The 23,184-nt window shown below is 38.4% G+C and overlaps 1 protein-coding gene across 1 annotated transcript in view; it reads left to right on the top strand.

Moving 5' to 3' along the window:
• Positions 1 to 586: 586 nt before the first annotated feature.
• Positions 587 to 23,184, top strand: part of CNTN1 (contactin 1) — a 228,115-nt gene continuing 205,517 nt past the window's right edge. The window contains exon 1 of the mRNA XM_032105945.1: positions 587 to 721. The gene's annotated coding sequence lies outside the window, so the exon portion shown is untranslated. The remainder of the gene's footprint in view (positions 722 to 23,184) is intronic.

The raw sequence follows: 23,184 nt of genomic DNA, 5'->3' as shown, positions 1-23,184 counted from the left end.
TGCCTGTGCCTGTGTGTCTGTGACCACGCGTGAGTGCGTCTCTGTGACAGCGGCAGCCCGTGCCGCACAAGCTCCCTGGACAGCGCGGGGTGCTGTTCCATCTGCAGTCATGTGTCACAGACAGCGGGACGGGCGCGGATGGAGGGATGCCGAGCACCCTTCGCCTCCAGCCCTGCTCACCTTCGCCCCTCCCGCTCTGCAGAGGCCCCTCTCATCCCGCCCCCCGCCCACCTCAGCCAGGGCTGCCGCCCGGTGCGCGCCTCCGCCGCGCGGCACTCCTCACCCCGCTTTCACCACACTGCTTCCGTCCCAGCTCTCCTCCCGCTCCTCGGGAACAGGGGACACGAGCACCTATTCCGGCTCGTTCGCTCCCCCGCTCTCCCCTCACCTCTCTCGCTCTCCCTCACCGCCCCGCTCGCGCGCGCGCCCACTCGCTCGCGCGCGCACGAGTGACATCACCCCCGTCCAATCAGCCGTCGCCGCTCCCCGAGCCCCGCTCGGCCCCGCTCGGCCCCGGCGGCCCCGCGCGCGGCCGGGGCGGGGGCGCGCGGGCGGCTGTCAGCCCAGCCGAGCCGGCCGAGGACGCGCCGAGCCGAGCCGAGCCAGCCGCGCCGTCCGGGCAAGGGCTGGGCCGGGCAGGGCCGTCCCAGACGTGCCCGGTGCGCAGCGGAGGTGGGGACGGCGCGGGGTGACAGCCCGGCCGTGCGGCGGCACTGCGCAGGTAGGGCACGGCTCGGTCGGCAGCGGGCGCGGCGGGCGCCCCCCGCCCGCGCAGCGCAGCGGGGTCCCGCGTTAGAGCGGCAGTGACAGAGCGGCGCGCGGCCACCGGCACCGCGCGGTCCCGGGAAGGGGGCGCCGCCCCGGGTGGGTCCCCTAAGCGGCGGGAGTCACAACTTTGCCAGTGCGGCAGGGGGAACCCGGGGAGCTGGGGCAGGTGCGGGGCGACGGGGCAGTCCCGAGCCCCGCCACGGCCCACGGTGGAACCCGTTCCTTTGCGGTGGCCGGGGGCGGCGGCCCTTACCAGGCACGGGAAGCGGGGCGGGCTGGGGGAAGCCGCCCCTTCCCAGGGCGCCTGTCCGCTGGGTACGGGATTACTCGGCATCCCGGGCTGCCGAAAGTGGGCCGCCTGCCCCGGGTAATCCCCCGGCGGGTGCTGTCCCCGCCGATCGTGGGCTCGGCGGGGGGGATGCGGGCTGGCGAGGGACCGGGATGCTGCCGCAGGGGAAGCCTCGTGCGCGGTTTCCTCTCCGTTTTCTACGGCGCACGTATAGATTTTGGCAGCGTGTGTAAAAACGCGTCCGTACCGTGGTCTTCCAGCGCATCATTTCAGCACCATGGTCTACATGCCGGAGCAGCCGCAGCCTTGCGCCGTACGCGGATTCATCTGCCTTTTGGGTGTGTTTACTGGTGACGGGCAAAAAAGGGTGTTGGTTTTTTTTCACTGCACCTTCTTGCAGTAAAAATAATAGCGTTTCACTTTGTTTTCCCCTTGTAAAATGCTAATTTCGCCTTTTTTTTAGTGCCGCGTTTCCGTAAATGTCAGTAATTCGGAGCGGCTGAAGTAACCTGCTGGTGAGGGCAGAAATGCCATTGCTGAGCTCCGCTAAAGGCACCTGGAAGGGCTGAGCCTGCCCGAGGGTGCCGCGCCTGAGCTGCGCCTCGGTGAGCGGCTCTTTAGGAATTGCATCTGCTCTATGAAGAGCTGTTTAATTCTGTTTATGAAACCTACGGAAGATTATCTATGCAGTTAATCAACTATGCTCCATTTAGTAATGAAAGTAAACTGTGACCTCTGAGCTGCAAATGTTTTCGAGTTATATTCTAGCATAGTCATAGTTATATAACAATATTATAACACAGTTGTATTAAACCACATGCAACATTTAAGGATTTGTTAACGTTTCAAAAATAAGCCATTATGTAATTATTAGGCTGTACAACTAAGGGAAAAATACGCCTTTAAAATGCAGCCACCTGTGCAGAGGTGGCTGTATCAAAGACGGTATTAACAAATATGGTACTTAGTGTCACTCTTTTGCATAGACTTACTTGTAAACCGGTAAAAATAGTGAACACAGGCCTTGAAATTGCATAAGACAGGGGAAAGCTTTCTGAAATAACTTGAAGTTATAAAAATTCTCAGTGTTTTTCATCTACAGCTACTAACTTCTAAATGTCCTTGCAGTGCAAGTACTGTACAGATCTCTGTGAAAGGATGATCTTTGGCCCATGTTGTATAAATGATAATGGACCAAAATTTCATTAATGAGAACTCACCTTGAAAACTGTTGGTAGTATGAACCTTTTGTTTGGTCGTTTACATTCAACTGTGTGTTATCAGCATCCGTTGCTTAGTTTTTCTTTAGTGATAGTTGTCATTATAAAAAAAAAAATCTTTTCCATCTCTAAATTTTGCAAAAAGTAAAAATAACCTAAACAAAACTCTTCTGTCCTTGTCCGTATTTGTGTTATCCACAATGCTGTTCTAAACCAGCAAGAGATTTCCAGATTTTCTTCTGATAGGTGCTAAAAAGTAATGCAGCCTCAACACAGCTTCATGGTTATGCAAGAACCTTCTAGATTTCATAGAATTTTAAATTGAGTATCTTAAACCCCTTCTGTAGAGAAATCCCACATTATTAAGCTTATGGAACACAGAGGTTTTAAGTGCCTTTTTGAGTACGTACTTCTGATCCAGTCTTAATGACATGATCACATACTATCTTTTTTTTTTTTTTTTTTCCACAGGAGCCTTGTCTTTCACTGCATGGGATAGATTGAGCTCACTTAAGAGAATTCAGTATTTTTCATTGATCGTTGTGTGAGCCCATGATTTATTTATTCCATGTTACCCAGCTCTGCTTTGAAGACAGAACTGATAACATCTGTATGAGCTTTGCTAAAGGGCTTATCATTATGTGATCAGAATGCCCCACAAAGTATTACTAGTTCATCAAGCACTACCAAAGATGAGACAAGACTTCTACAGATGGTTAACAGAGGCACAAAGAGGGCTAGGTGAAAAGTATTCACTCATTTTTGGTGCCCAATTTGAAATTTCTACAATTCTTGTAAATATGTTACTCAAGTTATACCTGCTACTGCTTATTGTAACAGTCCTGACTGCTCCACGTTTGTGAGTGTATCTGTAGAGTGAATGGGGAAAAAGAGGAATTTACAGTTAAACTACAGAAATTTTTAGGTTAAATGGTTTCCTGCATGATAGTAAGGGGAATGAGGGGAAACTGTAACAGAGGGAACTTTAGTCATTAAAGCCTTTGTGGCATACTACAGAGCCCCTGTCCTGTTTTTTTTCTGCAAGCCCAGTTCTTCAGTAGATAAAACAAGAGTCCTATCCGCGTTAAGTTCTGTATCATCTTCTGTGGCAAGGCAACTTTGAATAAGAAGCACGTTTATTTAAATATTATTTTAAAAAACACACTCAAGGGAAGTTAAATGATGGTTGCACAGACAACAGTTTGTCATTTTACACCTTTTGAGTGCTTGATTTAGTAACCTTTTGTTGTTTGTGAAGTAGAATATGCATACATGTCCCATATACTTCCTTCAAACCTAGAAAATTAAAGGAATTTAAAAAAAACCAAACCAAAACCAAGCCAACAAACCAAGAAAATGCAGAAAAAATTTGATTTTCCAAGTAAATTCCTTATTGTCTTACTGTATTGGACCTACAGTGATTACAAAGAGAATTGCTAAAGTCTAATCCTTTGCAAAAAACTCCTGAACTTCTACCATCGTGAGTGATAGCATTGTAAAAATGCAGTCCCTTTTATGTACTACAGTGGTAAAACAGAATGGCATAACTTGTAGTGCATTTGCTCAGGTAGTGGGAAAGTGGTGGAAGACTGAAGTCCTTTCTACTGTAGGCTTTAGAATGTGTTGTGGTGCATGAGGGCTCTTGCTAGACTTCTGCAAGCACAGTCCTTTTCACTTCATCATTTATATGTATCCTAATCACAGTGTCTTTATCGTCCTGTAGCCAATCTCAGTCTTAGTTTTTTAGGTGTTCCTGGGCTTGAACATTCCAAATTTTTGTTTCTTTTCTCAGCCAGTCCTGTCCCCTTCCTTTTTTCCTGTCAGCTTTCCTTTTTACTTTTCTTTATTCCTTGGAGCTTCCTCATCCTGATTTGCTATGTCAGCCCAGTCTAGTCTCCTTTCCTCAGTCTCCAGTCGCTTTTTCTGTGCTTTTAGCGGACACTGGTCTCAGTTTTTATTCCTCTTCAGAGACTGTAATGTGGCTTTTGTTCTACACTGAAACAACACAGTACTTTCTTCTTAGAAGTTCGTGGTCTTTGTTACATTTTCAGAGATAAATGAAAGAGCGTAGCATTAACCTGAAGCTTGTCTATGCTGATGGCTTCAAGCCATAGTCACAAACATTTTTTGAAGAAAAATTCTTGTGGTTTTCCTGCATTGTTCCTTTTAAAAATTCAAATCTTGAACAAAATTTTTGGTGTGGCATGTAAGTATATGTTTTATATGCATTGTGGGAAAAAAAGGACAGACAGGACACTTTGACAAATTGTAAGTAGTTCTAAACATTAGAAATACCGAGCAACCTCAATAGTCCTAATTATGCAGAGAAATCAGCAATTCTGACTGTAGCATATCCTGTATTTTTGCTTAGCTAAGTTTTGTGGGGTTCTGTGCTGGCAAATAAAATAACTGATGATTTGGGTTTTTTTGGATTCATACTAATTTTTTTTCATTTTATGTCAAGCTTTTATTACAGCCTCTTGAGACAAATAGTTACAAAAAGATGATGTATGCCTCTCACCGAATTGAGATCTGGATAAAACTGGTGGCGTTACCACTGCACCATAGTGGTTTTGTTTACATAAGATCGTCTTTTGGATGTGGTAAAATGGTATTTGCAATAACTTAGTAGTTCTAGTGTCTGAAATAAAGGCATGGTTGATCTATGGTTGGCACTTCAGACTGAATAATTAATGTGATACAGTATGTTAAAAGGAAGAAATATAAATATACATATTTGACAAGTTCTTTGCTTTTATTTATGTCATGCTTTCATAATTGACACATAGTGGACAGATTGTATGTAGTTCCTATGCAAATAAGTTAGCTTGGAGCACAGAGATCAGGATTTCGTCATGAGATGATCTTTTTATAGCTTTATTGGAAACATCCTCTTTTACCATAGACAATTCAATTTTCTCCAGTTCAGCAAGAGTTGAACAAGAGCGTTACTATTAGTTATTCCTAGTCAAGCTACTACTGAGAGTTGTTAGACAGTTGAATTTACTACTGTATTAGATTCAGCATGAAATTGATTTTCTTTTCCATAAAATATGAGTAATGCACTTCAGCTTACCAACTGCTAAATTTAATTTGTTTGTAAAAATAAAGGAGAGACGTTTATATATTCAGTCCAGCATTGGAACAGGTTACTCAGAAAAGTTGTTCAGTTTCTCTTCTTGAAAGTTTTCAAGACTGAAAAAATAAAGCCGCCAGTAACCTGACCAAATGTCTCAGCTTTCAGCAGGAGGTTGGGCTGGAAACCTCCTGATGTCCCTTACAATATGAATCCTTAAAATATGACATCCCTTATTCTGACATCTCTTATAGCATAAAATATCCTATGAGGTTATTCTGTAATCTCTGGGGGGGGGGGGGGGGGAAACATCAATATACAGTCTGAACAGTACTTTCTGAAAGGAAGAAGAGGATAGCTGTGCCAACAGACAAAATATTCAGTGGGTGAATGAAATAATGTTACAGACTGAATTCCCTTTTTAGTTTTTATTGGTAATTGTATTTAAATGCACTACTAGATTTGCTGTGCATTAGTTAGGCTTGATGTTTTATTATAGGTCTGTTTTCAGGGAGATAATAGCAGGATGCAGTAGCTTCATCAGTTAACATTACATTGGAATAAGTTGTAGTTCTTCAGATTCACTGGAAAAAAGAATCGGGTCTATTAATACAACTGGTTTTTATGAAAATTTATTTTTCATACAAAATCTCATACTCAAAATCTGAATGTAAATATTTAAAGCAAACACTGATGCTGCTAAGTGGAACAGGCTGTTCATGTTGTCTCAGTGTTGTTCCTAGTTACGGCGCTAATCTTTCTGAGAATGATCAGTGCTTACTGAATGGGGAGATAACTAGGTGCCCTAAGCAGAGGGATGGGACAACAGACGAGTGACTGGTTCTAACACGTCAGCTTCAGTGAGATGGGAAATTTTGGGTTTTCCACAACCAGGAGAGAAATCCATGTAATTCTAAATTTTTGTGTACTGTAAAAACACTGATTTTTTTTTTTTAGTGCCTACTTATAATTCAAGTAATGTGTTATGCAGTGATGAATATGTAACTTTTTGAAAGCTGTCTTGATTTATGAATACCATAAATTAACCTTTCACATATAGTTTTGTTTTTCACTATGTCTTTTATTGAGGCTTTTCGTGTTTACGATTCATCAGAGCTTAGGAGAAATAAACCAATTTATTTTTTCTTTCTTCTGTGAGAAAAGGGAAGCAGTCATATACCTCAAATATTTCTTAATGAAGACTTCCTTCTAGATATCTGTATTTCCAACTAGAATGCTTTCTCTGAAACTTGGAATAAAGCTGACTTTGTTTTGATAAACGCAATCAGTTGTCCTGCCAACTACTCACTGATAAGGCCTTAAATAAAATTGAAAATAGATTAAATGTGTTTATGTTGTAGAGCAAAACTGTATTTTCCTTTACCAAGTATTATTAGAAAACTTGTAAAAGTGCCTAGAAGGATAACGCACCTGATGAGGCTTGCTGTTTGTATAGAAGTGGGAACTCTGCTCTTACTAGTAGTACTTTAGAGAAAGCTTTGTATTTTTTCACTATGATCAGTTTTGAGCAAAGCTAAAAGAAAATATTCAAGATAAATGAGAAAGAGCAGCTAGAAATACTACATTTTTTGTTTTCTGAATGTCTTCTTCTGAAGAATAAGGTCATCTCCCTTTTATAGTATTGCCAGAAGCCCAGCTCCCCTTTCATCAGCAGTCTACAGTTTACTTCTTTTATAAAAATGAACTTTGGAATATTGAACAGTTTCCACTCAGATTTTCATTATAAAGGAGCTCCCAGGGAGACCAGCTGCTGTTGAAATAGATCTTGGGAAGCCAGGGATTCTGAAACGCTCCTTTTTTCGCCTTCTTGGTGTCACTTCCTGAACTCTCTTTGCTCTGTATTTTTATTATACCTTTTCCTTCCAACTTTTTCTGACCCTACAATTTTTCAGAAGTTTTTAACATGTTTTGAAGAAGTATCCAGTTCTGCCGCTTAGACTTGGTGTAGCTATGATGTCTGTGAATAATGCATAAACACGCCATCACAATGGCAGAATTAGTCTACAAGTTGACTGTAATAGGTTGTTTTGGAAATAAAGGTGAAAGTTCAGCATTTACTATGCTTTAATAATTATGTATGATTTTGGTTTTGATGGCTTTAATTTCTTTCTTGGCGTAATTACTCTGCAGCTATTGTAAAACAAACAAAACCTGAACAAAACCAAAACAAAACCATTGAAGGATAGCTGTTGGAATGGTTCCAATGCTGACTTCCATTCTAAACATCTGAGGTGATACTTACACTTTGTTGTTTAACCATCTTCTGTTTAAGTTTTTGCATTAGATCTTGTTAGATGGATACTTCAGGTACTTTGGTCATGGGTTGTTTTTTTTAGTTTGCTTTTTTTTTTTTTTAAGTCAGTGTAGGAGAAAAGGTTTTTTGTCATAGTTTTAAGGGAATACTGAATAAGATCCTAATTCCTTTGCTTCATCATAATATTTTATTGCCTCTTTCATTTCTTGGTGTTGAACTGCGCTGTTCAAAAGTAGATTTTTGCAAAATTTACTGATGCGTTAACTGAAAAATGCATGTATGTGGTAATTCCTATCGCAACCGATCTACCTGATAATTCTTGCCTTTTTATGAAGAGATTATATGTGTAAGCATATAGGAGTTTAGATGAAGAACTAATTTCCTTTTAAGTAGCTGGTATTTGTAAAATAAGAGTCTGGAAAGCACTGGCAAAATCTAATTAAAATTATTTAAAAAATTCTTTAATGGAAAAAATACTTAACTGTTGTATCTGACACATTTACCTCATCCAGTCACTGTTACCTTAACTTATATTCATATGCTCAAACGTATCTGTATGCAAGGTCTTTCCCCTATGCACTCCTATTTTTTTGAAGATAGTGAACTGAAGAAGAAAGTTACCTCTATTAAATACTCCCATAAACAGAAGCAAAGAGAAGCAGATAATCTCAAGTAGGATGATTTTGAAGAACTGAGTTTAGAAGTTACTAATTCCATTATTAAAATGTCAGTGTAAAAACTACTTTGACTTAATTGCATTGTACTGAAATTAACAAGTACATTTACTAAGTAGTGAATGCTTTTTATTCTTCTGGGGATCTTCTGTCAATATGTGCAAAAAATGAGTCATTACTTGAGGAATTTCTTGTGCTGAAGTATTTCTCTCTGTTTCTTCTTGAAAATTTCATATTGAGTATGAAACAGGAGCAAGACCAATATAAATTCTCACTCTGGGATAGTGGAGTGGATAATTGTTTTAAAATATTAATAGCTTTTTTTTTTTATGTGATGGTGATCTGTGGTTTTTTAGCTAAGAATACTTGAGATAACTAAAGGGTTTTGGGTGAAAAAGACATGATTGCATTTTCATTACCAGGAATTTTTCGATTCATTTATTATTAGGCTATGTGATTCCAAAATGTGATTTTGGGGCCTGGAGGAAAGTGGTATATGTGAGAAAAAGGGTTAATTTGCGCTTAACTGTATAGGTAAAACACAGAAAAAGGTAAATTTGATTAAATCAAGTATTTTGTTTTTGTGAAAATGGGGGTTTACTAATCTACTGCTCAGAATGGCAGAGATTGCTACAGAAACTTAAAGGCATAAAGGAAGTTTTGTAGTTAAAACAGCCTCAGGTTTGTAATAAAGCACAGCTGTTGCCACTTCCGTTCACATTCCATTATAGTAATACATTCTGTGGGTTTTCTACAGACCAGCTGACCCAGTCTTAAATGTGGCTGAACCATAAAACCTGTTTTGTCTCATTTCTATGAGATCTTATTTGAAGTATTCAAAAGATAAAAAGGCTTTTTTTCTTTTTTTCTTCAGAAGGGTTAACTACAGTCAAATGTGATGTTTGTATCTGAAGTTACAGCATCTTCATATAATCCAGACTTTGCCTATGCATATACTGAAAGGAAGCACAGAGTATCTGCATAGGATTTAATTTTTTTTTTTAACTAGGACAACTCTGAAGGAAATATACTTCAGTGCATTACCATATACTTATGTATTACCTCAGTTTTATTTACATTCATGTAGCAGGCTCTTGTGACCTACTAAATATTTTTAGCTGATCTTATCCTTGGTAGTGTTGTTAACATGGTATTTAAACTGATAGTGATTAGATAAAGCCTGCAAATAGTCACTAAGGTTCCCTGTGTATGTGTTGTGCGGTTTGTTGTTTTTAAAAAACGACAACAAACCAGTCCCCAAAAAACCAACAAATACCAAGCCCTCTGGTATGGTAAAAGTGCCAAGAGAAGAAAAGAGAGCGTGGAAGGAATATATGTGTTTTTTTGGCCACTGTCAAAAAAATTCTGATATACCACGTAAACCAATGAAAGCAGGTCAGAGTTTACTGTTCTGTGATTATTTAATACTACCAAAGCACCTACTTATTTTATGTAATAGAACTAATTAGCTTTTAGATATTCTTTGCAGACCAGCTTGAAAGAAAACTGGATTACAGTGAAGGATATGGAGCACCTTGAAATGTAATTTTTATTCCAGCAGTTTAGTATCTGTCTCTAGACAGCTGCTTGTTAAGGTTAGCATGCTTCTAGGTAGAACAGTTTTGATACTTGTTTGTGACTGTCTAAACTAAAGCGCTCCAAACAATTAGGGTATTCTTGGCCTATTTTTAAAGGACTTTCATGTTTAATGAGGTATTAAACTTTTTTTTTTTATAAGTACCTAGTGCCTTTCTGAAAGGGTAAAACATTTATTGTGCATGTACTGGCTAGATACTGTGCTGTTTAAGGGGGGGGTGCAAGCAGCCAAAGAACAGGTTTTTGGCATTTGTCTTGGATACATTGTAATCTAAGATAAAAGGGAAACATGGTTATTTGTGTAGCTACTAAACTAGATTTTTGAAATTATGGTGTACCAGCAGGGAAATTCCAATTCAGCTTCATAAAACACAGGTAATCATTCCAAAGAGTCCAGGGACTAATTCTTGCCTGTTCTGGGAGAATCAGTTGTTAAATACACATTCTCAGTATTTTTTTGCTTGCCAGTAGATCTTCCTCATATGAAAGTTTTGTCAGAACATAAAATTCAGAGTTAATAATAGGTGAATTTAAATGAGAGGACTTTTTGTTAGCTGTTAACATTAGGCCTTTATCCTTTATCATCCAGATGCAAGTTTGGGATTGGACTGAGCTCTTTCTGGCTGGAGATGTTTACCATGGTATAGAATATCAATATTTAGGCGTTGGGAGTAGCTTCACAGAACACAGACACTTCTATTTCCTCTAAACAATCCTTCAGGATGTTGCTAAGAATTTATGTAAAAAGCATATTTATTTTTGTGGGTTTATGTCTCTTAATCTACAGGGTAATTTTACTTATTTGGACTTCATTATTCCTGTTCTATGGGATCTTTACCTGGGAGTTTGTTTAGTACATATGAAAAAATGCCAGTGTGTGCATTTCGGTGACATTTTAAAACTTAATTTACTCTTCCTGAAAAATAGCAAAATTTTCTTTTGCTGGATATATTAATTTGATACATTGCTTGTACTCATGCTTGTCTCCAAATTCAAGGCTCATTAAAACTTGTAAGCCAGCCTTTCATCCTGGATTGTTCTTTCATCTTCCCTGGAAGTTCCCTTGATGGCCTGAGAGCTCCTTAGGTAGATGTAATCTCACATCTCAGGATAGGGAATGATGAGAATCTGGGTAAGAGGAGGCAGTAGCTAACAAGTGAAAACACACATTTCTTAATTTGCCTAACTTGTTCTGTTGTTCAGTCTGAAGTTGTCTGCATGAGTTTAAATTCACATCAACAATTTAGAACAAGTAGTCTGATTTTTCCCTAGTATGGATTAGTACTGCTCATGAATTTTTACTGACTGTGTCTCAAAAACAGAGTCAACTGAGAGATTTCAAAAAGTGGAAGGAGTGCAACCAATTCTTGTGTTCTTGAAGTTATGTTCAAGGTAACTTCTTGAAGATATGTTCAGGGTCTTTCAAGATACTTCCAATTGGGAGCATCATTACCTGTGAAATTACCTGTCTTCTAAGAGGTAGTTGTCTCTCAGACTTCGTTCCTCTGAAAGTCATCTAAGAGATGCTAGCACTGATTTGGTCTCTGAACATTTGCTGCTAATTGAATGGTAATTCTGAACATCTTAGAAGGCTTGACTGGCCAGGATTATGGGCTTCACCTGATCCCAGGATGTAATATGGAAACCCAATGCCTAATTCATGATTTGAGCTGAAAGCCTACCATCTCTCAAATTGTCTAAAAAATTAAAATGATGAAGAAGACTGTAATACCAGACAAGGAGATATTTTATTGTATTAATGTACAGGAGCATATAATCAAATCAAAGATGCAAACTGATATAGTGGGATTATTATTTTTAATGGTGATTTGAAGATTTGGTAGAAAAAAACCCCTAAGACACTAATTCAAGCCCGGCAATTCAAGAAACTGCTTGGTGATTGAATAGACTGGTACTATGGACTGTGATTTTTATTAAAACCTTTCACTTTTGCATACACAAAAAGCTTTGCTTTTTAGATATATGTAGTTCAGTTGTTATATTTTCAAGAATTTTATTTTTCTTACACTTCTTCTACATTATAAAAGTTTCCAAATAAATGTAATCTTTCTTATTTGGCATACTACACATGTTTTTGCATGCATTTGTGATTTACTTTATATAATTGGACCATTTTTTGAGGGAGGAGTTGTAGTCTGCCAATTAATTTATGTTTCAGTTTGTGGGAAGATAGGGACACTTACAAGGTTGAGTTTTTTAGTTGCAAAGTTTTGCATTACTGCATATAGATAAGTAGAAACACCTGTATTCTTGTTTTTCAGTCAGTCAGACCTAGAAGGCTCTTTCAAAGATAGCTGAAATCAATGAAGGAATCCTTCATAGATTTAAATTCCTTATCCAAAAGTACAGGTTTATATGTTTTCTCAGTGCAGTGGGATATAAAAGCAGAAATATTTTTTGCAGACTTTTAGAAATACTCTCTTACCATTTTACAGACATTTGCAAATAGTGTTTTGGTTAGATTTTTTAAAATTATCTTATTTTGTTAATTCTGACTGCAGAAGTGTATGAAAACATTACTGTATCTCTTTTCTCTCTGTTGGTCTAGTGACAGTTGGCAGGTGCTGGCTCCCAGTGAGAGCTGTAAGTTGCACAGCTTGGTAATTGGCATTGAAATTGAGTAAGGAAATTGACTCCTTCTCTTATGCTACAACACAGGCTTTCTAAGACAAGTTCTTTTCCTTTTCCAGAGAAAATCAGCCATTATTAAATTTTCTCAGAGAAAAAGTGTGTACATGTGGGCATCATGAGCAAGAAGTACTTGCTGTCTGAATGACTTGTGTCAGTAAGAGCCAGCAGCTCAGTCTCACCTATATCTCTGAAAACCAGTCTAAGAATGTTTGGAAGTTGAAGAGGGTGCTGATGGGGAAAAACTTCAGGGGTACCTGTGTGAAATGAGTGGCAAAAGATATTCCTGTACAAAGAACAAAAAGTTGTCTGTCTTCAGTTACATAGAAAATGTCTCCTTTCCCCCTCACTAAAAATAACACTTCTATACTGTACATCTGAAAATACGATTCTTTACTACTTCATTTTTATTTTCTTTCATTTTTTTGTTAGTTTGCGATTTTTTTTGTGTGTGTGTTGTTTCACTTTTTTTTTTATGGAGCAACAGTATAGTTAATAGTGAGTTGTTTTGTGAGATATTACTACTGAAAGATACTTGTAAGTGTATGTTGCTTTGAACAGTTATCGGAGATTGTGTCAGTGTGTATGGGCACAAGCTGCACTTAAAGCCAGAACTACGGAGTTCAGAGAAATCTGTCACTCTGTGAAGCTAGTGGAGTCCCTTCATGCATCAGATACAAGATCTGAGCTGATCATGTCTTGGAGTTTGTAGTAGCTTTTCTTCTTAATGAAAGTATTAAAAACCCATTTATTTGAGTACATTTTCAGAGACAAATTATATAAAGAACAAACCTACATGTTGACAAAAATACTTTGTTCTGCAGATATTGTAATGCATGTCAGGGTATGCAGGAGATTTAAGTCCTGATCTCATTTAGAGCATCCAAACACACTGGTAAATTCTCTTTTCCCTGATAAGGGGGTGAGTCAGAGAGAGACAGATTCCAGTGAAAATGTCTTAGAAGAACTTCTATTCATTAAGCTTTTACTATGAATAGAATAAGGCTGTTACTAAAAGGAGATGGTTGCATGGTACGTTTGCTTGTCTCCTGCCACTGTTCCCACTCCCGCAGGTGCACACTGTCCCACAGGCACTGCCACACACAGCAGCACTCCCAGTCACCCGTGTGGAGCCCAGCCCGGCTGGTCACTCCCCAGGGACAGCTGCACTGGTGTCACACAGAGCCCTCACAGGTCCTGCATTCCCTCTGCAGCCCATGCAGACCTGGTGTCTGAGGGTGCACCTCGGATGGGGACTGACCTGCACAGCCCCTCGCTGCCACCGACGTGGCCTGGGGGCCTTACACACGCTCTGCCGGCTCTGTGTCTTCTTTTGTGTCTTTGATGCCTTAGGTTTTAATTTTCGTATTTTTCAAATCCCGTATTGCTTAGTGTGTAACTCTGAAGTTTCTTGTAGCCTGTTAACTTCTGCTCTCTCATGCTAGGTAGACATAACAAAGCCTCTCCAGGCCTGCTTTCCAAGGACACTCAGGCTGTCCTTGGCTGAAAAAGTATAAACCAAAAGCCTCTAAAGAGGGGCAAGCTTGGGGAAATTACATCATTAGCTGAAGCATTAATTGGAGAATTAACCCTGATATGCAAACGAACCAAATTTACAAAAGTGTGAAGAACTCATGACCTGTTGTCCATCTTGGGGTCCATCTTGGTAGTAGCCTCTGGCTCCCTTTGAAGGCCCTTCAAATAAATGCCTACCTTTATTCCCTTATTCTTGTCTAGTCTCTGGTTTTTTGGGTGGCCACTTCAGGCATCATCTTGAGAATGCAATAGGACAACGAATCTCCATATCCTTTGAGTGTTTGGTAGACTTCAACACCTTCTCAGTACATATGGTTCTCTTTTTAGTTTGCTCTTTTCTACTGAGTCCATTTACAGAAACTCCCAGCAACGGGATTTTTATGACAAAACAACCCTTGTATAACTGATACTTTATTGAAAAAGTGCAATGGCATGTCACTTACCTGTGAAACACTTTTCTCAACTTTCTTCCAATCTTCTTATTATATTTGGAATTGAACTGTAATCAGTTTGAATTTTCTTTTTGTATTCTAGTTTACTTCTGTGGAGGTTTTTTATTTGTTACACTGTAACAAAGTTCAATTCCATTTTCCAATTATAAAAATACTAACAAAAAATGTGTCACATTAAATGCATTTCATGACAATTTTATCTAATGTTTTAATGCAATTCCAACACAAATATATTTATTATAACTGAGTGAACTATTTCTGCAGAAGCAGCCATCTTTATTTCAAGATTGTCCTTCCCCTTTCTCAATAACCAATATTATTTTTTCCCTTTTACCAAACTTTTGTATTTCTAATTTCTGCCATTGAAGCTTGTGTCACTGTGAAACTTTCCAGTTGATGCTAAAAATGGAAAGAAGCTGAATCTAGTGGTTTACCATAATTTAAGGTGCCTTGCACCCTCTGCAGGTTTTGTACTTCCTAGAAAGAAACAGAAGAAAGCTTTATGGATTTTCACTGTTGCTAGCTGGTTATTAGGTCCGACATTAATCACACATGTGGAGTTACATATTGGGAATAATTTAGCCGACATCAAGGGAGTGACACTGGCATAAAACTGGTTTTAATGAGCTTTATCTGCAGACAACTTTGAAGATGAGAAATAATTTACATAACAGTTTATTTCATCTGTGAAAGTGTAGATTAAGTCAGTTTTTTAGGTGCTATTAATTGGACAGCTTTCAAAGTACTATTATTTCACTGCAAGTAAGATGAAAAGATCTGACCTGTAAATGTTAAGAGCATTATAATTACTGTTCTGTCAATGCTATTCAATATTGTTCGATCAACTACTTTTACTACATAAAATTATTCCCATATATTTCATTTCTATATGCCTGAACAATATCTGAACCCTCTCCTGAGATGATCCCCGCTGTCTTAGCTGCTGGGAGGTCATTCCAGTGTAGATTCTTGCAAGCACTGTTGACATTGTACAGAACTTGTAATGGCCATATCCCATCAGATGATCTCTGAGTTTTCTCATGTAGTACTCTCACTGTCCATAGATAGATACGTAGATCAAAGATGAAATTGTTTATCACTCTGCAAAAGCTATTTCACTAGCTCTGTTGCATATGTTGATTTGACTGCAAGTGGAATTACTATATTTGAAGAAGAATTTTTAAGATACTGTTTAGGATGTTATACATTTCATTACTGATGAGTTGTAAAGGCGTCTCTAATACTTTAGAATGGAGATAAGTTTAGGTTCTGCTTTTCACCTCTGAAAAATATTGAATTTCTCGTGAGTGTTAGGAGATACCAAGCTAGTTGGATTTACCACTGTATGAGAGAAGTATGTTATGTCTGTGCTTTTCGGTGTCTCTGAGTACTTAGTTTTTAATATATCCTTAGATATAGGCTGAAACATAGCACAATGTTTTAATTTAATTTCCAGATTCTTAATTACTTGAACATTCCATTTGGATCTGATATGTACCTTCGAGCATATTGGCTGCAGAGTGTCCACTTGATGGTTTCACTATATGGGGTTGTCAATTTAACGTGATGAATAGCTCAGTAATTCTGGAGTCATTCCATACTTTGTAACTCTACAGTGAAGTGGGAATCCTATTAATTCTTTAAAAATCTAATTCAGGTTCTTTTGAAATCATTAAATTGTATTTTTAAATGGCATATTAATATCTTCGAATATAGCAATAATTTTTTAAGAACCTGCAAGTAAATCAGACAATTAGATTTAATGAAAATTAAGTAAAATCTGTATTCTCTCAGGGACGTAACATTTGTGTGTGTCTTATTTTATTTTTTTTCTGAGTGATTATGTTAATGTAAATAAACAGTTTGAATTTGTCACCACTGTTGATGTTACTAATAAGTATTTGAATACTTCAGTTTGTAGTAAATAAACATTTATTATTTTAGAACCACAGAATTGCCAAGGTCAGAAAAGACGTCTAAGATCATCTAGTCCAACTATAAACCTAACACTACTAAGTTGATCACTATGCCATTTCCCTAAGTGCTGCATCTACACATCCTAAATTCCTCCAGGGATGGTGACACAATTAATTCCCTGGACATCCTTTTCAACGCCTGACAACTCTTTTCCTGAAGACATATATCCCATCTAAACATCCTGAATGAGGCCATCTCCTCTTGTTCTATTGCTTGGTACCTGGAAGAAGAGACTTGACACCCACCTTGTTGCAGGTTCTCAGATGGTTATAAAGAGGGATGAGATCTCCCCAGAGCTTACTCTTCTCCAGGCTAAACACGCCAGCTCCCACAGCTGCTCCTCATCAGACTTGAGCTCCAGACCCTTCACCAGCTCCATTATCTTTGTCTGGATACACTCCAGCCCCTCAATGTCCTTCTTGTAGTGAGGGGCCCAGAACTGGACACGGGATTTAAGGTGTGGCCTCACCAGGTGTGGCTGAATACAGGGGGACAATCCCTGCCCTGGTCCTGCTGGCCACACCATTGCTGATACAGGCCAGGTGCCATTGGCCTTCTTGCTACTGAAGCCTGAGCAAAGAGGGCATTAGTCAGCTCAGCCTTTTCCTCATCCTTTGTCACTGTTTGCCCCCTCGTCCAGTAAAGGATGGAGATCTCTTTAGCCCTCTTTTTGTTGCTGATGTATTTATGGAAACAGTAGGCTACCAAAAGGCCCTGTGAAAAATGCTTAACTAAAGCCACTGTGATATGAAGGAAAAAAAAAAGGGTATTTTTATTTTGTGATAGCCGCTTTGTTCTCGGTTCCCTAAATAGTTAGGGATAGCAGATAGCAGATAGTACCTGTGTTCCCCTAATTTTTACTGACTCCTGTGTAAACATAGTGTTGAATATCTGGGAGAAGGGAGGGAAGAGAGAGTTGTTTTGGTATATTTAAATTTTGTATAGTTTTGCAGTATTTTTGAGCTTCACTTGCTGATAATGGAATTCCTCCTTTTAGTATAGTCATTCTGTTTTCTTTTAAAACTTTTCTGTTAAATTATGGATCTGAAAGATTTTGTTCTCATTTTTGCCATCATAAAGATGCAGAAATTGAATTTATAAAGGGATATATATTGCTGTAATTTCAGATGGCATACTCTGATTATTTGTTAATTCAGAATAGAATCTGTTGTTTATAAATGAGTAGGGTTTCGGGTGGAAAAAGTAAAGCATTTTCAACACTGGTTTGAATACATATTTAATCAATCTTTAGATTAATTTGTATACTGAAATATGCAAATAGTTCAAGGGAATGAATGATATCCCAGTTGATTTAATCTGTTTGCCACAGAGGCAATACATTCAATTTTGAGAAAAAGCAGAGAGTATTTATATTTTTAGTAGATGAGCTCCTGGAAAGTTTAAAAGTTTTTTTTTCTACTTGAAAATTAATCACCTTAACAATATCTTGGGTTTATTAAAAAGTGGTGGGTTACAACAAGGTTTCCAACACTCTTGTAGTGATCAGTTATTCAATGTAATACTTATATAAGGAGCCGTAGAAGAGGAAGGTGACAATAACTTCTGAGTGTCAACCCTGCAAGACACTATTTTTTTCCTGCCTTTGAGTGTCTAATTTATTATTTTTTAATGTGAATGAACTAAACTACACCAACCTCCTTTTCTCAAAATGCCAGCCTCCTTTACTTGAAGTGAAGCAGGTTAATTTTTTTTGATATTTGAATGCAAGTACCTGATTACACCTTTTAATTTGGAAGAGCTCAGAGTCCTTGGCTGTAGGAAAAGAAAACACTTTCAGGAGAATCTGGAAGAACACACTGACCCCACAACTACTCTGAACAGTGCAGATCTCAATGGTCCTTTAATAGCAAGTTCCCTTAAACTGTATGCAAGTGTCATTAATCTCCTTTCAGCTGCCTCTGTGGCTCAGTTTAGCTCACGGACATGCAGAGTCTTACCACATAATCCCTTAAAGACAGTGCTTGTATTTGTTATCTTTCTAGACACAGTGTTTTATCTCCTGTGAACCCATTTGATACGGGTTTCTGGTCCTTGTATGAGTTATATTCCAAGTAATGCCCTTGTAGATGTTTGTATGGAGGACTGTGAGCAGGCTGTTTCTGTTGATGTGCTGTATTTTAGACCAAATGTTTTTTCCCTTTTTTTTTCCCCAGTGCTTAAAGCTATTGAAAGGTATAAACACAGTAAAAAACAGAACAAGTTTGAATAATTATCATAGATGCAACGAAGGAAGAAATCTGCTGAATTTCATTGCCTGATGACAAGATGATCTATTTCAGTTTAAATTAATAAGTAATTCTGCAGGGGTTTTTTGTTTTGTTTTGGGATGGGTTTTTTTGTGTCATGGTACTTTTAGAATGCTTATTATGTTTCATTTTGAGCAAGTTTTATGTTCTGTTTGGGGATTTTGGTAGCTGTTCAGACAGAAATACTCTGTCGATGCATTCAGACAGATGGTTGTCCTGTACAGTATGTGCAAGGATGTTCTTTTCTCTGAAACCGAATTTCAGCTTTGACTGTTAAGAGTTTGGGATTATGTTCATTTTCCCTCTCGGATTCAGATGCTGATGTAGCCCCTGGAGAATAGTCTTCTGGTTATCACTAGAGGCAGTAAATGAAATCTGTAAAATGGAAGAAGTAGGTCATGATTTATATTCTGGTTTTGGGTTTTTCACTAAGTGGAGTAATAGAAAAGTCAATGCATATTGAAACCTCAGGGCATCATTTGTTGATACTGATACTGTCACGAGGAGAAGTTTGACAGGTCACTGATTAAGTATTTCCATGACTGGATTTCATGAGAAAAGAGATGATGATGATGATGATATTTCAACTTGAATTTCTAGTCAAATAGAAGTGAGGGTTGCCTTTGACTTTTCTCCCCATTATGCAGATGTGAAATTGATTTCAGTTTATTTGTCTCTGAAGAATTTACTTTTTAATAGAGATCACCTTTTTAATGACTTGGTTAATTCTAGGAAAAATACATTAGAAATCACTTTAAAACTTGGCACTTTTTATAACTTATTACAGCTTAAGAGACCTCATCTAGAGATCTCTTACAAAAGAGAAAAAACTTCCCCAGACTGCTGAAATGATCCCCTGGTAGAGATTTGTTGTTTATTTGTTGATACAAATAAATGTGAGTAAGCCATCTGAACAACCAGCAGTCTAGAAGTCCTGAGGCACAAAACATGTCCCATTGCATCAAAACAGATGCATTGTAGAGTTATTAAAATATTTTACTTAAATTTTACATTCCTTTTGAGTATTTGTGTGGAAGATTTGGAAATGTATTCAACCTTTGTTTTTTAAATAAATGGGAAGGCTATAGGTTTGGTGTTTCAGCTCCCTAGAAATACATTTCTGTCCTACTGAGACAGAACCTAAATTCTGTTTACAGACTATGTTTGTGAGTTCCTGTAGAATTTAGCAAGAAGTACCATAAAATTGTCAAGAAAAGCATTAATAAAAATTAGTTGACTAAAAGAAATATGAGTTATCCCCATCTTTGTCACAGTGATAGTTTAATGTTTAATTTAGGAAGACAAAAGTGTAAGGAAAAGATGATCAGAGGAGTATTTGACAAATATGCTTTCACATACTAAATTTTTAGGTGTACAAAAGATAGTAATCATACATTTTCTCTTTTTAGACAAATGTGAATATATATTATTAATGATTTCAAAATTTAAGTCATTACAGTTACTATAATTTAGAACTTTTAAGTATTTTGATTTGGCATTCTCCATCTGCTGATGCAGGTAGCAGTCATCTCAGATAAACAGATTATTTTCAACAAATTACATTGTCATCTAGTAATTAGAGAATTTACTAATATGTACTGGGTTTGCATGGCCAAGTTTTAGTAGTGGGCGGCCACAGGTGTGGTTTCTGTGAGAAGATACCAGAAACTCCCTCTGTGTCTAACAGAGCCAATGGCAACTGGCTCCAAGACAGACCTGCCACTGGCCATGGCCAAGTCCATCAGCGACTCTTCATTACCCATCTCTGATTTGACTGGTAATAAATTAAGCTGATTTTCCCAAGCCGAATCTGTTGTTCCTGTGTTAGTAATTGGTGAATGATTCCTCCCTGACCTTGTTCCATGAGACTTGCATTCTGTTTTCTCACCCCTGTCCAGCTGAGGAGGGGACAGGGTCAACCCACCACATAAACTAACTTCTACCAGCTAATTTTCTGTCTAAACATGCGAAGTGATCTTAGAGCTAAAAGACGATAATGGAAGCTTGTTTGAGTGGGGGAAAAAAATTTGTTTGGTTTCTGTGGGAGGATGTTGTGTGGAGATTTTTTTGTTGTTTTGGAGGTTGGTTTATTTGGTTTTGTTTCATTGGTTGTTTTTTGTGCTTCTTTTTGTTTGGGTTTTTTTTTTTTTGGTTTGTTTGTTTGTTTTTAAAAAGATTTATCCATACTTCTTATCCTGCATTCCAGCATAATGAGCAAGCAAGCACAGATAACTTATGTGTTCTGTACCATAAGACAGTGGGGAAGCAATACTGTTTTGTATTCTTGTAGTTCGTTTTCTTTATTTGTTTACATTTTTTGGATACGTGTATCTGAGTTACCACTTTATGCTTGTTATAAAAGTATTATTTTTTCATACTTTTAAGCTAGAAATTATTTCAGTAACTAGAAGTCACATATTGCAGTATTAGTGTACTGGTTACAGCAGACAAATTGATAGAAATTTGGTATTTTTATCACACAGAAATGGCAAGAGATTAAAATACACATGCTTCCTAATAAAACTCTGAGCATGTCAGTATAATAGCATGCTTTGCTTTGAGCTGACCTGCTGTTTTGAATAGTTTTGGAAAATGATCCCTTAATATAATTTGCTTTTTTAAAAATAAAATAATAGGATTATGGGGTAGAATCTCATGTTGCTGACATTTTCATTTCCTCTTCAATCTGAGAGTAATTATGATTTGTAGTTATATGATTTCTGTTTCATAATGAAAGCTGTTGATCTGCCTCAAAAATTGGAAGAGTGCAGGCTTTGCAGTGGTTTGTTAAATGCTGTTCTGCCACAGACAGCTTCACATTTGGCTTTAATATGTAGCCCTGTCTTCTGGTCTTTCTTGAAGAGTATCTGATGAATCAATTTTTTCATGTTTTCTTCAGGAAACTTTTAACCCGAGATTTAACCTTTTTCAATAGGCTGTAAGGCATCAGTAAATAGCTTGGGCCTACCTCTTGCCTTGTTGGTAATTTATGCTATGGGAGGGTATGAGAAAGCTTTCAAGAGAAGAGATGAAATCTGGTAGGTGTTTCAGGGGAGAGCTCTCCAGGTGCTTTGTTTTTAAGGAAGATGCCTGTGGGAATCTACATTTTGCTATAGAACAAAGAGCATATTCCTGGGAAGCTGCTTTAATCTAACATTAAACAACAGTTTTTCATCCTGAAAGTACAGTTCTTTAATATTTGTGGAAGTCTCAACTCCTTCAAATGTGCCATAAAGCGTGTCCTTACAAAAATGGTTGTGTTTTGGTTTTTTTAATACCCTATGTGAGAATATGCTATTTGGGTCATTCCCAAGATGTGTCATGTAAACTTTGTGCCTTGGCTCCTTCCAGCCGTTCCATCTGTGGGCAGGCTGGCTGGATGGACTGCAAGGGAAGAGGCACCCGAACATGGTGGCCAGGAGCCCCCTTGGGGTGGGTGGCCAGGCTGCTGGAACAACACAAACTGCCTCTGGAGGAGGGGCTGGACTCTCTAGTACGTGATACCAAGTGTTTCTTACATGGAATTGCTCCTATTCTTTCAAATTTGTTTCCCTTTCATTATGATAGTCTCACTTAGGTGACATGAATCTGAACTTGTGTGCACTTACTTCCAGTTGTGGGGTTTTGGGATGGAATTGAGTGAAAGGGGGCTGCAAAGTTAGATACTCCAGGCCATGTGGATCTGCCTGACTTTCCCCTCTGGTCTTGGTGGGCTCAGCCTCTCTCAAGATTAGAGTGTAGTTATACCTATCCTTGAATTTCCTGTGCTCTGGGCAATGCTGTTCCAATATCAGCTTTCCAGTAGTACAATGAAAGAAAAATTCCTTCAGGGTGAAAACTCTTCTGTAATGGTTGCTATGGAAACAGAGAACTGCGTGATTGTATGGATTAATATCTCAGCTACATGTAAATGTACTGCAACCTTCTCTGCCTTATCATTTAGGAGAAACATTGATTCTCTAACCATTAGTGCTTTCAGCTCCATTATAGGTTAGGTTTGGGCCAAACCTTTAATGTAGACAAAGAGCTATCTATTTAAATAAATGGTTTGATTTCAGTCCTGCTGGCTGTTCATGAGTTTAGTAGGCAATGATGTTTTCCTGTTGTTGCATAAGGTGCATTTTGTATTTAATTTAATATAATCAATGCATCAAATACTATACTTTTTTTTCCCCCGTCACTGCCCCTGTGACATTTCTGGTAAAAAAGACTCCTCAAGAATATTCCAGAGGATCTGTAAGACAGGAGTTACAGTCAAATTGCTCATAATTGCCTCAATATGCTGCTTGTTATTACGGGAGGCAAATTATTCCAGTGCATTCTGGTCAGGTAGATGAGTCACCATGCAGTGTTGGAATGTCAAATTCCTCCATCCAAGAGAGAATTAAACTTTTTTTTTTTTGAA

This window comes from Corvus moneduloides, chromosome 4 (assembly GCF_009650955.1).
Source record: "Corvus moneduloides isolate bCorMon1 chromosome 4, bCorMon1.pri, whole genome shotgun sequence".
Lineage (NCBI taxonomy): Eukaryota > Metazoa > Chordata > Aves > Passeriformes > Corvidae > Corvus > Corvus moneduloides.
The sequence above is the reverse complement of the archived record's forward strand: the minus strand, read 5'-3'. Positions and strand labels throughout refer to the sequence as shown.